The sequence below is a fragment of the Corylus avellana genome, chromosome 1 (genome assembly GCF_965113065.1).
Source record: "Corylus avellana chromosome 1, dhCorAvel1.hap1.2, whole genome shotgun sequence".
In the NCBI taxonomy this organism is placed as follows: Eukaryota; Viridiplantae; Streptophyta; class Magnoliopsida; order Fagales; family Betulaceae; genus Corylus; species Corylus avellana.
The window spans coordinates 27,325,737-27,341,691 of NC_142490.1; the positions used below are offsets into that span (position 1 = coordinate 27,325,737).

The 15,955-nt window shown below is 40.0% G+C and overlaps 1 pseudogene; it reads left to right on the forward strand.

Moving 5' to 3' along the window:
- The first annotated feature begins 1,427 nt into the window (after positions 1-1,427).
- LOC132172022 (pentatricopeptide repeat-containing protein At2g22070 pseudogene) lies at positions 1,428-4,036 on the forward strand (annotated as a pseudogene).
- The last annotated feature ends 11,919 nt before the right edge of the window (positions 4,037-15,955 follow it).

Sequence of the window (15,955 nt, forward strand, 5' to 3'; positions counted from 1 at the left end):
GGTTGGGTTCACGTCACTACCAGGTTGAGCACTTGTCAATTCCGGGTCATCATGCTTAACCCACGGGTGACCCAGTTGACCTATTTATAAAAATCGAACTTTTTTTATAATAATAATAATAATAATGATAATAAATTTTACAATTAAAAAAAAAAAAAAAAAAAACTTAAACTACTAAACCTAAGGTCCTAAACCTAAACTTTAAAGGATGTTCCTCGTTGGCAAAAAAAAAGGGAAAAAAATGTAAAATCAATCTTTATGCTTTACTTAATTTGTAATTAACTTCATGTGATATCAAAATAATTTCAGAAGTTTCTGAGATATGTTAAATGAACAATTTACTCCATACAGGCAAATTTTGTCCACTAACATAATATATTCCGATAATATGGCACATCAGAGCTAATAAAATTGTGACATATGTCCTATTTAAGTTACTTAACTAATTCAAGTTACTTAAAAGCAAATAGGTAAAACTTCCTTCACACAAAAGTAAAGATGCTTTCTTATTTATTGTTTTCTTTGTTGTACTTTAAAAGAGCAACCTTTTCAAGAAGGATCATCAAATGTAAAGAGGATAACTGGATAAGTGTGAAAACGTCTAATGATATGGCATATGAATATTTCTTTTTTTGAATGTATTTTGCGTCTTTTGAGTCCTTAGCCCAAAACCAAAACAACTTTTTATTTTTAATTTTCGAGCGAGTAAAACCAACAGTTTTTTTTTTTTTTTTTTTTTTTTTTTTTTTTGGAGCTAACATGATAAGAGGGGTGATTAAATATGTCCATTATACGTAGGCATAACTATAGTAACAATTGTTTATTAGAAACTATTTAGGAGAGGCTTTTATGGCTAGAACCGCATGTGCTTCCTTAAGACCTATTCAGTTATAGCTTCACCCAGTTTCACTAGAACATCACTGACATTTAAGGTGACTAATACTAGTGAAACTTATATTATTGATTCTCTATTGGTAAAGATGGCAATTTAACCTGTAATTCGCGAACTTGATACCAACACGACATGTACTTATAAGGTTAAGGTAGAGGTTACGGATTCGGGTCATAACAAGTTAACCCGTTTATAACACATTTAATCAACGTGTCCAACGAGTTAACTTAACACGGTTATTAATTTTTATTTATTTTTACGTCAAATTTTCTTATCTTTCACTTTCTCTTTTTATCTCCTTCACTCTCAGCAACGCCGCGCACAGTGTCTGAGTCTCTCATCTCAACTCTCATTCTTGCATGCCTGAATCCTGTGCCTCTCTCTCTCTCTCTCTCTCTCTCTCTCAATATCCGAATCTGATCTCCATCTCTCTCGGACTCTGACTCTCTCCTCGTCCATCTCTGAGTCTCACTCAATCGTCTCTCACTCGGACTCTGTTTTTAGCCATGGGTCTCTCTGTCACTTCGTGTCTCTAATGGAGGCCCTGCGCCCACCCTCTCCCATCTCTTCGTCGGATTTGTACGCATATCTCCTCCAGACAAGCCTCAAGTCCAAAGACCCATTTGCCGGAAAGTTAATTCATGCTCGAATAATCAAAGTCGGGCTTCATCTTGGCGTGTTCTTGATGAATAATCTCATGAACTTCTATGCAAAAGTTGGGTCTACTTCCGATGCTCACCGCGTATTTGATGACATGACCATGAAGAACACATTCTCTTGGAATACAATACTTTCGGCATATGCAAAACAGGGAAGATTAGATAAAGCACGTCGTGTATTTGAGGAAATTCCTGATCGTGACTCAGTTTCGTGGACTAGTATGATAGTGGGATATAATCAGATTGGTCATTTTGAAAACGCAATTAAGATGTTTGTAGAAATGATTGGAAGTAGAATTTCACCGACTCAGTACACCATTACTAATGTTCTTGCTTCATGTGCCGCTATTGAAGCTTTGGATATTGGTAGGAAGGTTCACTCATTCGTCGTTAAACATGGGCTTGGTAGTTGTATTCCCGTGGCAAATTCCATGCTAAACATGTATGTTAAGTGTGGTGATTCAATAACAGCAAAATTTGTTTTTGATAGAATGAGATTGAAGAACACGTCATCATGGAATGTTATCTTTTCATTGCATATGGAGTCTGGTCAGGTTGACCTGGCTTTTGGCCAATTCAAACAGATGGCAGAACGTGATGTAGTTTCATGGAATTCAATGGTTGCAGGTTACAACCGGCATGGTTTTGATGTTGAAGCGCTGAAAATCTTCTCAAACATGTTGAAAGATTCTTCATTAAAGCCTGATAAGTTCACATTGGCAAGTGCTTTGTCGGCCTGCGCCAATCTTGAGAAGTTAAGTCCTGGGAAACAAATCCATGCCTATATCATTAGAACTGAGTTTGATACGTGTGGGGCAGTTGGGAATGCTTTGGTTTCAATGTATGCCAAGTCCGGTGGGGTTGAAATTGCAAGAAAGATTGTGGAGCAAAGCGGGTCTTCATCTCTCAATGTTATAGCTTTTACAGCCCTGTTGGATGGCTACGTCAAGGTTGGGGATATAAACCCGGCCAGACAGATATTTGACTCATTAAGGGACCGCGATGTGGTTGCATGGACAGCTATGACTGTAGGTTATGTGCAGAATGGCTTGAATAATGAAGCTTTGGAGCTTTTCAGATCAATGATTAAAGAAGGCCCCAAGCCAAACAGCCCCACTCTAGCAGCCATGTTAAGTGTCATATCAAGCTTGGCTTCTTTGTATCATGGCAAACAAATTCATTCAAGTGCCATAAGATCATGGGAAGCATCATCAGTTTCTGTGAGTAATGCTCTAATTACCATGTATGCCAAAGCTGGAAGCCTTAACAATGCAAAGCAGGTATTCGATCTAATACGGAATAATCGAGATACTGTCTCTTGGACGTCCATGATTATTGCTTTGGCTCAACATGGTCATGGAGAAGAAGCCATAGAACTTTTTGAAGAGATGCTGGCAGTTGGTATTAAGCCTGACCATAAAACTTATGTTGGTGTGCTCTCTGCCTGTACACATGTGGGATTGGTGGAACAGGGTCGTAGATATTATCTTTTGATGCAAGATCTACATAAAATTAAACCCACCTTAAGCCATTATGCATGCATGATTGACCTGTTTGGGCGTGCTGGATTGCTACAAGAAGCACATGATTTCATAAAAGGTATGCCTGTTGAACCAGATGTCATATCTTGGGGTTCACTTTTAGCTTCTTGTAAGGTTCATAAAAACATGGAGCTAGCAAAAGTTGCAGCAGAAAAATTGCTTCTTCTTGAGCCTGGCAATAGTGGGGCCTACTCATCCCTGGCTAACTTATATTCAGCTTGTGGGAGATGGAAGGATGCTGCTGAAATTAGAAAATCAATGAAAGATAGAGGAGTAAAGAAAGATCAAGGATTCAGTTGGCTTCAGGTACAGAACAAAGTCCATGTCTTTGGGGTAGAAGATGGGCTTCACCCACAGAAAGATGACATATACAATATGATGGAAAAGATCTGGAAGGAGATAAAAAAGATGGGTTTCATTCCTGATACTGAATCAGTATTGCATGACCTTGAGTAAGAGGTAAAGGAACAGATGCTTAGACATCACAGTGAAAAACTTGCAATTGCTTTTGGGCTATTAAGTACTCCAGAGAACACTACATTGAGAATCATGAAGAACCTTAGAGTGTGTAATGATTGTCATTCCGCCATAAAATTTATCTCCAAGCTTGTGGGCAGAGAAATTATTGTGAGAGACTCTACTCGTTTTCACCATTTCAAGGATGGTTCCTGCTCTTGTCAGGATTATTGGTAGGCAAAAAAGGGTGGGATTTAAAAAGACAAAGAATCTGATGGTGAAGTGGGCAAAAATTTCATGTATGTAGGATCCAAAAAGTTGATGCTCGATGTAGAGAGCATGTGTTGCTTTCCTTATTATTCAGTAAAGATTTTGGCCCCCCTACTGATATGACTTTCCATTGGAGTTCTATATTATGGGCATCAGAGGATGCTTTTGGAATGAACATGTTGTTCTAGTGGCCATGAGAACGTTATGTCATTGCTCGTGCTGGGTCGCTGTATCTTGAAGATGCAATGCAACTGTTTGACACTGTGGATATTTCCAACGACTGTATGGTGTTTATTGGGACATCTATGCTCGAGCCAACCTGTGAAGTATATGAAATCTGGTATGTACTTACATTTATCTTTTAGTGTTTCTACTATTGACACAAGAGATGATGTTGTTATATTACTCTTGTATGAATTAACATTGAAATGCCAATAAACTTAAAATAGGTTTTGCATGTTGATTATTAGGAGGAAAAGAAAAAAATAAAGGAATTGAAAAAAATAGATGGTAATCATGCATGCATTTGATTTTAGCCTTTGATTGTCATGATGTAAAGAGTCCCGGATAACGATTCTTATAAAAGCTACTCTTGATTACCAGTGTCTTGGCCTTGTTGTAAGACAAAATCACTATGAAGCAGACACTAGGGATTCATTCCTTGAGAATAGTAATAGAAGCTTGTTTTTGTTAAACTCGTTCCATTCTAATGGAAAGAAATTGTTAGCCTAAATGGTGATATTTTGTGCTAATGTGTTGTTAAAAAAAGGAAGAAAAAAAAAGAATAAAATATAATAGCATATTTATTCTTATCACGTGCTTTGTTGTTCATAAAAATGTCAAACTTTTTCCATTACTTAATATATTTATTTTTGATTGCCAATTACTGCAGGGTTGACTATAATTATTAGAATTCATCCAACTTTACTTTACTAAATATCCGTTAAAATTGCACTTGGATCCTACAATTTCCCAGCAAGAAAACAGATGCGCATTAGCACAACGGCTTCACTCCAAGTCGTTCCGATGAATTGAGAAATGCATGGTCTCCATACCTTGAGAAGTTTTGAAGGGCGAAACCCTCCGACCCACAAGAAAAAGCGCTCAGCTGATGTTTTCCATATGCCAGACGTCACATAGAAGACATCAGCTTTTGTCGCGGTTGCTTTGATGCGGAAAAGTTGAAAATAGTGCGACATGAAAGTAATTGCTGAAGAGCTCTCAAACGATCGAGCAAGTGAGAACCAACATTAGTGCAATGAGCTTGACGCTTCTCCTTGTCAATAACTCTGAGCACTGCCAGCCCCCAGCCAAACATACGGGGTTCCCACCAAAAGTATTAAATTGAATTTTCTGGGCCAACACACTTGCTATCTCTGGGGTTGTCACCACTGCTCCCATTGGTAAACCATTGCCGATACCCTGATCGATTTATTTGAGAAATGTAATGGAATGGTTGCACAAGATAGCAACCATTCCATCTTTATTGGTATAACATGTCTCTTGAATCTAACATGTCTCAAATCTCTTTCTATTTCATCTTTATTGGTATATCTATTGTAAAATTTGGACAGAGTTTTCCTCTAAAATAGGTTGGAACAAGTTCCTCAAATCTAGTCTATAAAAATGTCATACGTCTCTTTGAGCACGCGACACATGGCTTTGTAAAATTATTAAGGGACAATGGGACACATGACAATTTTATAGACCGGGTTGAAGGAAGTTCTTCCAACCAAATTTGGAAGAAATCTTTGTCCTTGTAATTTAGATAGCTAATATTGGTGTTGCCCTTTTATAGTACATCTTTAACCCTCCAAATTACATAAAAATATGAATCCAGCAGCCAACTTTTAGGTTTTTATGCATAAGCAGACCTCCTTTTCTTAGTACTGAAAAACCCTGTCATGTAGGTACCTTTATTTGATTAATGCAGGCCGAATTAATCTATGAATGCAAACCTTAAGAAAGTCGAAGTTAATTCTTCCACTTTTGATATTCATTTTTCTGCATCATGCTGATGAAAATTGCATGAGGATATTGGTCTTCTGACAGGATTTTGTCAAGCATGCTCACTAGACATAGACTACATACAGGATAATAGTACTCGTAGAAAGATTGAATATCACCATTTGAACATAAACATTAAGGTGGTGTTTGGCAAAGGTGTTGCCTAGCCTAGATACTGTTTATCCTCGGTATAGGTGCATTTAATAAAATTATAAGTCCTGAACCTGATGTACAATTACCCTATTAGCCTTATTTTTTTCTTCAAAAAATTCCAGCGCTCTCCAATTTCCTCCAGCTCCCTCACCTTTCTTTCCTCCCTGTCTTCTCCTTCATGACTCGAGCACTGACCCTTGCGAGGATTCGGAATTCGTGAGGGAATCGGGCTGGACAGATTCAGTCTAGCAGTAGAGAATGGAGCGCAGAGGGGGACGGTGCTTTGGAGATTTTCAAGGAAAAAAAAGTGCAGGAAGGTCACAACAAGCAGAAGGGGGGGGACGCCTGGTTTGGTGTTTGGCAAGGGGATTTTCGAGAGAAAACAAAATCCTGTTGATTTCAGGATGCTCGCACACACGGGGGACGCCTGGTTTTGTCGGTGGGCAAGGGGGCTAGCGCAGGGGGGCGGGGGAGGGGAAGACAGGCGTTTAAAGAGCTCTAAAGTTTTTCAAGAAATTGCAACCACCCAGAACAATTCTCCTGATGGTTTTTCAGTTATTGTATTTGAAAATACAAGAAAGAATGGAGAGAATAAACAAAGGGTACATGACAGATTGACATAAAAAACTGATTTTTAACTGTAAATGAGGAGAAACGAAAAGAAGTTGACAAAAAGAGGAAAATGGGTGTGAGATTTTCTGCTCACTCTTGAAATCTCTTGCTGTGATATCTGGAGGGACGGCCATTGCTATGCGAGTGCCCAAGCTAGTTTCTATGAAGACTGGTACTTCTACAGTCGACGCGACCATTCAATCGATTGTATGGCAAAAGAAGCCAGAAGGACCTTAAAAAGGAACCTTTACACAGTGTGGGTGTGGAGGGCAAACTGGGGGTGGGGGGGACGCGTGTGACCTAATAGTGTGGGGGAGGGGGGGAGACGCCGGGCTAATAGACTGATTTTCTGTGGAAAAAATTCAATAAGGGGCAATATGGTCAAAAGGGTGACAAATTTTGAAGGGAAAAAATCTGATGCAATCGATCAACAGGTCAATGGTAAACAGTATTTAGGCCATTGCTTTTACCAAACAGAGCCTAAGTTACGAATGAACCACTATTCTAAATATATAGTAGGGGAAAATACACTTTACTTCCCTAAACTATTCGCCCATTTGCACTTTTAATCCTAATGTTTAAAAAGTGACACTTTACCCTCTCAAACCAAATTGTTGCAATTCGACCATTCTTTTTTTTCTTTTCCCAAAATGCCCCCATCCTAAGTTTAAAAAAAAAAATTTAAAAATTAAGTGGTGGCCAGTCTAGGGTGGCCAAAGCCACCCCCAAGCCCAACTGGGGTGGCCGGCCACCCCTTAATTTTTAAATTTAAAATTTTTAAATTTAAATTTATTTATTTATTTATTTATTATTATTATTATTATTATTATTATTATTATTTTAACTTCGAATTGAGGCATTTTGGAGGAAAAAAAAAAGTAAAAATGGTCGAATTGCAACAATTTGAAAATCTGGAGGAATAAAGTGTCACTTTTTAAACATTAGGGTTAAAAGTGCAAATGTGTGGATAGTTCAGGGGGTAAAATGTATTTTCTCCTATATAGTAAGTGGAGAACTGTTGTTCATTGGAGCGCCGAAGTGCGAAGGTTGTTTCCATCATTGAAGCTAGAGTGTGGGATTGAACTTTTCGAATGATAAAGACAAAAAAGCGCTTAGTTTTGTTGGAAAAACCGACACAAATATCATATTGACTTTCTTATTAGACTCTAGTAGAGTTTTATCATATTTTACTTATATCATGGTCTTTAGTCAGTATTACCCTGTACCTATTAGAATCAGTATCTATTTGTAGTCAATGTTTATCTGTATGGCTCTTTCCTTTCGGACTTAGTATTTATACTTTAGACTGGTATTTTATGTACGCCGTTTTCATCTTATACATTTATATTTTTTTTCCAGTCATTGGAGATGTGAGGGGCAGGGACTTAATGGTGGGTTTAGAACTTGTGACTGGCAGGAATGAGAAGACACCTGCTAAGGCAGAAACCGTGGTTTTATTTGAGAAACTTAGAGGTATCGAACATCTCTTCCAAGCCAAAATTAATCAATTTTTACTCACTTAAATTTCCTTTTGTTATACTCATCATCTAACGGTTCCTCATTGCAAAGCTTGGTGTTCTAGTTGGGAAAGGGGGACTGCATGGAAATGTTTTTAGAGTGAAGCCGCCAATGTGTTTTAGCAAGGACGATGCAGGTAACCTTTTTGTCTCAGACAGTTTTAATGATTTAAACCTCTATTTAGTTGAATTATCAGCCTCTATATATATTGTTGGATCATGGATCAGCTATATTGGGCCCGATAAAATAATCCATCGGCCTATTACTGAAGCTCGGTTAATTGTTACTGTTCATCAAAACCTATGCTCGGTAACTCATACTTTCTAAACTCAGTATTCAAACGCTCGGCCCTAAGACTCGGTATGCCGAGTCTTACGTGGATTACCGAGTATTACTCTCGGAATATTGGATATATATGCATGATATTTTTTATCCTTCTTTGAAAATAAAATATTGTTTGACACGTGGACCCTCGGTAAAGTCTACAGTGTCAAATGAACAGTTGCGACCTGGTGCCTATAAAAGGGGGGTCCCTTCTCAGATTTTGGTAACTTTTTTTTTTCCCTCTCCTTAACTAAATATCTTTGATTATCCTTGTCTCATCTATCATCTTCGAAGTTATATTTTCTCTTAAAACATTGTGACTAAAGGCATCGGAGCTATCCCCCGCCGGACAACGCCGGCAGCTTTGATCCATTTATCTTTGATATTTCTCAGCCAAATAAACCCAGCAGATACCAAGATATTTACTGGGTCCATCCCACGTCATCATTCGAAAAACTGCTTAAACAGTTTGGCACCGTCTGTGGGAATTCGATTTTTATCGATTCTTACTAATCTCAATATTCCGATATGGTGAACACACCCCCACACCCTGTCACACCTCCACATCCCGACCCTGTTACGCCTCCGCACCCTGTTCCAAATGTTCAACCCGACACTCCTAAAACATCATGCGAGCCAAATACCCAAACAACTTTGTTGGAAAGTTTTATGAAGCGGATAGCCGAATCAATGGAAGCCATGAGGAAGCAGAACGAGGAGATCGTCTCTAAGTTAACTCCTAGAGAAGATCTAGTGCACGGAGGCAGGCGAGAAGAAGTATTCCAGGAACCACCATCGCCGACTCGATAGTAGTCGGTCCAGCGAGACTCTGAAAGTTCAATACGTGGAAGTCATACCATTATACAAACCAGGAAAGACTCTCACCGAGAAAGATCTTGTAACAAGGTGCAGCTTGGTGGTAATTCTCATCGTGCCGAAACTAGTCATGCCAAATCTCATCCTAGTCGCCCCCACCAAAGTTGTTCTCATCATCCAAATCCTGAAGGGGTTGTCATGAATAAAGAGGTGCAAGATCTCTAGGAAAAGTATGAGAAGATGGCTTTTCTAATTGAAAATGGTGAGAATCAATCCGTAGCCAAAGATCTTATGCAGTATACCAATCTGCCTTTCATTGATCGGGTAATGAGGTTTCCTCTTCCTGACAAGTTCAAGATGCCTCGAGTCAACAAGTATGATGGAAGCACGGATCCTTCCGATCATATGGAAAGTTTCCGAGCTCATATTATTCTTCATGATACTCCAGACGAGATAGCTTGCCGAGCTTTTCCATTAACTCTGGAAGGTGTTGCCAAAGAATGGTTTGGAGGTCTGAGTCCTAAATCTGTTGACAACTTCGATTTTCTCGGACAACAATTTCTGGGTCAATTCCTTGCTGTTCGGAAAAGAAAGAAAAACCCATCTTATTTACTATCTATCATCCAAGGAAAAACCGAGTCCTTAAAAGATTATATGTTACGTTTTAATCGGGAGTGGTTGACAGTCGAAACCCCGGATGAACAAATTGTTCTTTCAGCTTTGATGCATGGCATAAAGGCTGATGGGCCATTAATGGCCGAATTAGCTCGGAAATCAACGTCGGGAACTCTTCGGCAGTTCACAAACAAAGCTGAAGAATTCATTAACCAAGAAGAAACTATCTCAGCTTTGATGAAATCCAAACCCGAAGAGAGTAAGCCTGTCGCTGACTCGATTAGAACCACACCAAAGGCTTCGGTAGAGAGAAAGAAGACAAAAGATCATCAGAAGGTGAGAACTCCAGAAAAGAAGATTGAGCTACCACCCAGGCAGAATCAACAGCAACAGTATATAGGATGGACACCTCTAAATGCAACTGTTTATAAGGTGTTCATGGAGGTCAGGAAGGATTCGAGCTTCAGATGGCCCGGAAAAATGAAAGCGCTTCCCCAAAATCGCACCACTCAGAAGTTTTACGAATATCATAACGATCACTGGCATTATACCGAGGATTGTATAAGCCTTCAGTTTGAAATTGAAAAATTTCTCAGAAATGGGAAGTTGTTGAAGTTTGTAGCTGAAGAGAAAGGTCAAGAGAAAAATCCTCAAGACGGGCAGAGTCATCATTCAGCACAGAACATGGAGCCAAACAATAACAATTTTCGCAATCAAAGGCAAAGACGTGATGAACCGAGGGTTCCTCAGAATAGTCAACAGAACCCTCAGAATCAAGCTATAGTTGGAGAGATCCAAACGATTTCGGGAGGATTAGCTAGTGGGGGGGAATCTAGTTCGGCAAGAAAAGCCTATGCTAAACAAGCAAGAATGGAAGAAGTCTTTTCACTTAAGAAGCCCTCCAAAGTACAGAAGCTGGAACTGAGTGTTCTAACATTTTCGGAGGAGGACGCAAAGGAGATTTCAATGCCACACGACGATGCGCTGGTGATAACGTTAACAGTGGCTAATCACGCTGTTCATCGAGTTTTAGTGGACAATGGAAGTTCGGCTGATATTTTGTATTGGACGGTTATCCAGCAACTCGGCATCAATCGAGAGAAGTTGAAACCTTTCCTATCACCATTGATAGGGTTTGCCAGAGAGAGTGTTCAACCCATTGGCATGATTTCTCTTCCAGTAACAGCAGGAACTGCTCCTAAGCAGTCCACCATTATGGTAGATTTTTTGATAATCGATCGACCATCGGCATACAATGTAATCATCGGTCGTCCAACTTTGAATTAGTTGAGGGTTGTGACTTCTACCTATCACTTGAAAATGAAATTCCCGACAGCCGATGGAATCGGCGAGGTTAAAGGAGATCAAGTTGCTGCCAGAAGATGTTATAATACATCTTTGAAGAAATGCCCAAAGTCAGCACTTTTGACTATCGGTAATTTGGGTGATGATCGGAAGATTCAGTTGAGAAAAGAACCAACCGAGCCATTGGTTGATGTACCGATAGCCGAAGGAAAGGTTGTGAAGATCGGCTCTCAACTAACTTCTGAGGTTAGGGAAGTTCTCGTTCGGTTTCTTCAAGAAAACCTCGAAGTCTTTGCATGGTCCCCTGAGGAAATGCCGGGGATTGATCCTAAGGACATCGTTCATCATCTGAACATCAATCCAGAAGCTAAGCCAGTGAAACAAAAGCGGAGAAAGTTCGCTCCCAAGAGAAACATGGCCATTGCCGAGGAAGTAGACAAGTTGCTCAAAGCTCAGTTTATTGAAGAAGCACATTATCCCGATTGGTTAGCCAATGTTGTGATGGTTAAAAAGTCCTCTGGGAAATGGAGGATGTGTGTGAATTTCACCGACCTTAACAAAGCTTGCCCAAAGGATAGTTTCCCACTGCCTCATATTAGTTCATTGGTTGACTCAACAGTCGGGTATGAGTTGCTGAGCTTCATGGATGCGTTTTCTAGCTACAATCAAATCTTCATGCAGCCATCCGATCAAGATAAGACAACATTCATCACTGACCGAGGCTTATATTGCTACAAGGTTATGCCTTTCGGCTTAAAAAATGCTGGGGCTACTTACCAAAGATTGGTAAACAAGATGTTTCAGGAACAGATCGGTAAAAGTATGGAGGTCTATGTTGATGACATGCTGGCCAAGAGCAAGCTGCGGGCAGATCATGTGACAGACTTGCAAGAGGCGTTCACGACATTGAAGCGATTCAAAATGAAGCTGAATCCTACAAAGTGTACATTTGGAGTTTCGTCTGGGAAGTTCCTCGGTTATATGGTGTCAAGCTGAGGAATTGAAGCTAATCCATAGAAGATTCAGGCAGTGTTAGATATGCAATCTCCGAAGAATACAAAGCAAGTTCAGCAATTGATTGGTAGAATCGCGGCATTAAACAAATTCATCTCTTAGTCTACAGATAAATGCCTTCCTTTCTTTGAAATATTATGAAAGGCTTTCGAATGGTCCGAGGAATGCGAACAAGCATTTGAACAACTCAAAAAGTATATGGTCAGTCCACCTCTACTTAGCCGAACTATTCCTGGAGAAGTATTATATCTGTACCTAGTTGTGTCTCCAACCGCGGTCAGTGCGGCTTTGATTCGGGAAGAGGAGGGAATCCAGAAGCCAGTTTATTTCATTAGCCGAGCATTGCATCGCGCCGAGGAGAGGTATGTACAAATGGAGAAACTTGCTTTTGCACTGGTAATTGCATCTAGAAAGCTTCGGCCGTACTTTCAAGCCCACACAACCAATGTACTAACCGAGTATCCATTGAAGAAAGTACTTCGGAAGTTGGATCTGTTTGGTCGGTTAGTCAACTGGGCTATTGAGATCAGTGAATTTGATATTCACTTTATTTCGCGTAATGCTATCAAAGGTCAAGCACTTGCAGATTTTGTAGTAGAATTCACCAATATACAAGATTTGGAGGTATGGCCGAGCGAAAAAATGTGGGTAATTTATGTTGATGGTTCTTCTACCAAAAAGAATGGTGGAGCCGGCTTAGTAATGATCACGCCAGATGGGAAGGAATTGAAAAGCTCTTTGAGACTAGAATTCAAAACTATCAACAATGAAGCGGAGTATGAAGCGGTAATAGCTGGGCTCTGCTTAACCCGAGAGATGGAGGCAGAGTTTGTGGAAATACGAAGTGATTCTCAAGTTATTGTAGGTCACATTCGTGGTGAATTTGAGGCTAAAGGCAGTAAAATGAAGCTATATTTATCCAAAGTTCAGGATAAGCAAAAGGCTTTCAAGAAGTTTTGCATTATTAAAATCTCGAGAGAAGAGAATGAGAAGGCCGATCTGTTAGCTCGGTTAGGGTCAGCATCCGAAGATGAAGTAAGAGAAATCGACCAACCAATACAAGTTTTACAACATCCTGCTATCGCCGAAAAGGTTATGGTTTTAACCATGGAGCTCATGCCAACCTGCGCTGAAGAGATTGTTGGTTATTTAGAAAGGGGAGTCCTCCCGGGAGACAAGAGAAAGGCAATGCAATTAAAACGAAAAGCTGCTCGGTTCACCTTAGTTAATGGCTTTCTTTTCAAGCAAGGCTTTATGTTGCCTTTTCTTAAGTGTGTTTCTAAAGAAGAGGGTAATTATATCCTCCGAGAGATCCATGGAGGAATCTGTGGCAGTCATTCAGGAGCTCGAATGTTAGCACACAAAGCTATTAGAGCAGGGTTCTTCTGGCCGAGTATGAACCAGGATTCCATGCAAATTGTCAAAACTTGTGATAATTGTCAACGTTTTGCTAACATCATTAAGCAACCGCTTGAGGAGCTTAGTTCAGTCTCCTCGCCATGACCGTTTTCACATTGGGGAGTGGATATAGTAGGGCCATTACCTCTGGGAAAATGGGGTGTTCAGTTCGCTGTAGTTGCCGTGGATTATTTCACGAAGTGGGCAGAAGTGGAGGCTTTGGTGAATATTACAACAAGAAATATTGAGAAGTTTCTTTGGAAAAATGTCATCTGTCGATATGGAATTCCTCATGCCTTTGTTACAGACAATGGCAAACAGTTCGATTGTGATTCCTTTCGAGATTGGTGTGCCGGGCTCCATGTTCGACAATATTTCTCATCTCCGGGACATCCCCAGGCAAATGGACAGGTAGAAGCAATAAACAAAACCATATTCAAAATCTTAAAAAAGAAGCTCGGTCAATATAAAGGGAACAGGGCGGAGGATCTTCCCGAGGTTTTATGCGCATATCGCACCACCAGAAGAACCCCAACCGAGGAAACCCCTTATGCTTTAGCTTATGGAACCGAGGCTGTCATTCCAACCGAGATTGGGGCAAAAAGTTTTCGTGTGGACACCTTCAACCCTGAACTCAACGGTGATGGTCTGAAACTACATCTCGATTTGTTACAAGAAAAACATGATTAGGCTCAGATCACTATGGCAGCGTACCAACAGAGGGTAGCTCGGTACTTCAATCAGCGGGTTAAACATCGCAGTTTTCAAGTTGGAGATTTGGTCTTGAAAAAAGTCACTCTTGCAACCAGAGACACAGCTGACGGGAAGCTAGCACCAAACTGGGAAGGACCATACAAAGTGATAAAATGCGGCAAAGCAGGGGCATATCATGTGGCAAACCCCGAAGGAAAACAACTCCAACGACCATGGAATGTTGAGCATCTTAAGAAGTATTTTGTATAGAATTATAATTCTCAGAGATTCATTTTGTTGTATTATACCGAAAAATGCTCATTAATGAAGGATCCTCTGAGGTTATAGTCATTCAGAAATCTTAAAATGCAGCAGACCATACTTTTTATCTAACACTCAGAGAAAACAGCTGAGCAAAGCGTTTTCCGAGAGCCACTTTTGGAAAAGTGCCTATAGCACTTTCCGACCCTTCGGTGAAACATAGCCGGAGAGTATCCCGAGCATTGCTCGACGAAATTTCACTAAGGCGCTTTCCCGAGGAAGAATTAGGAAACGTAGCTGAAAACAAAGCAATTTCCAAATTTAGCATTTATAGCCGGAGAGTTTCCCGAGCTTAGCTCGGTGAAGTATCACTAAGGCGCTTCCTTGAAGAAGAAGTTCATAAATACAGCTGAGCAAAACGCTTTCCCAACTTAACCTTTTCCCCAAAGGTTCCACCTCGGAGAAATATAGCTGGAGAATTTCCCGAACTTTGTTCGGTGACAAATCGCTAAGGCGCTTTCCCGAGGAAGAAGTTCATAAGCATAACTAAAACAAAAGCATTATCTTAGTTTAACCCTTTACCTCAGAGGTTGATGTTTAGCAAAACATACTCATGCCAAGCGCCCTCCCATAACAAAATGTTCAACTATTGCATTTCAACCGAATATTCTAACAAAACATGCACTCCCGGTAAAACATGCAATTCATCCAAAATTTCAAGCATTATGTCAAAACACTCACAAAACAATTTGGGCTCATATACATTGTTTAGAACTCAGGTTCTAAAGATAAAGGAGCCTAAGACTCTCACAAACGGTTCAAAATTTTTACACTCCATAAAGATTCCCATTATTATAAATTAAAATTTATAAACCATGGGAATCAAGGGGATATACATAGCATGAGTTGTTAATTCAACAAAGTTATGAAATAAAGTTATCACTTGAGTTGATATATAGAAATTGATATAAAATTTTTTCTATTCATTGATCAAAAAGAGACAAACAGGTACAAAGATCATCTCATTTCAAAAGAAGTACAGTCAAAACATCAAGCATCCCCATCCGGTGCATGGTCCCATTCTTCATCAGATATATTCATCGACCTTTCCGAATCATTAGATGAAGATTTTTCGGCCTCAGGATGCTCTGCTGCAGTCGAAGATTCCCTAGGTTGATACCGAGCAAATGGGTTGAAACCGAAGATTGTAATGCCTTTACAGTCAGGCATCTGCTCCTGACCAACCACAGCAATCTTCGAACTGGCCTCTTCAGTGGCGGGAACATCTTCAGGCTTAATTATATCCAGATCAACACCCTCAGGAGGATTTTTTGACCAACTCCGAAAGGTCTCAAAACCTGAGATAAAGCCTATACCCCAGCCATAATCTCGGCCCCAAGAAGCAAAAGAAAGCTGCTTAT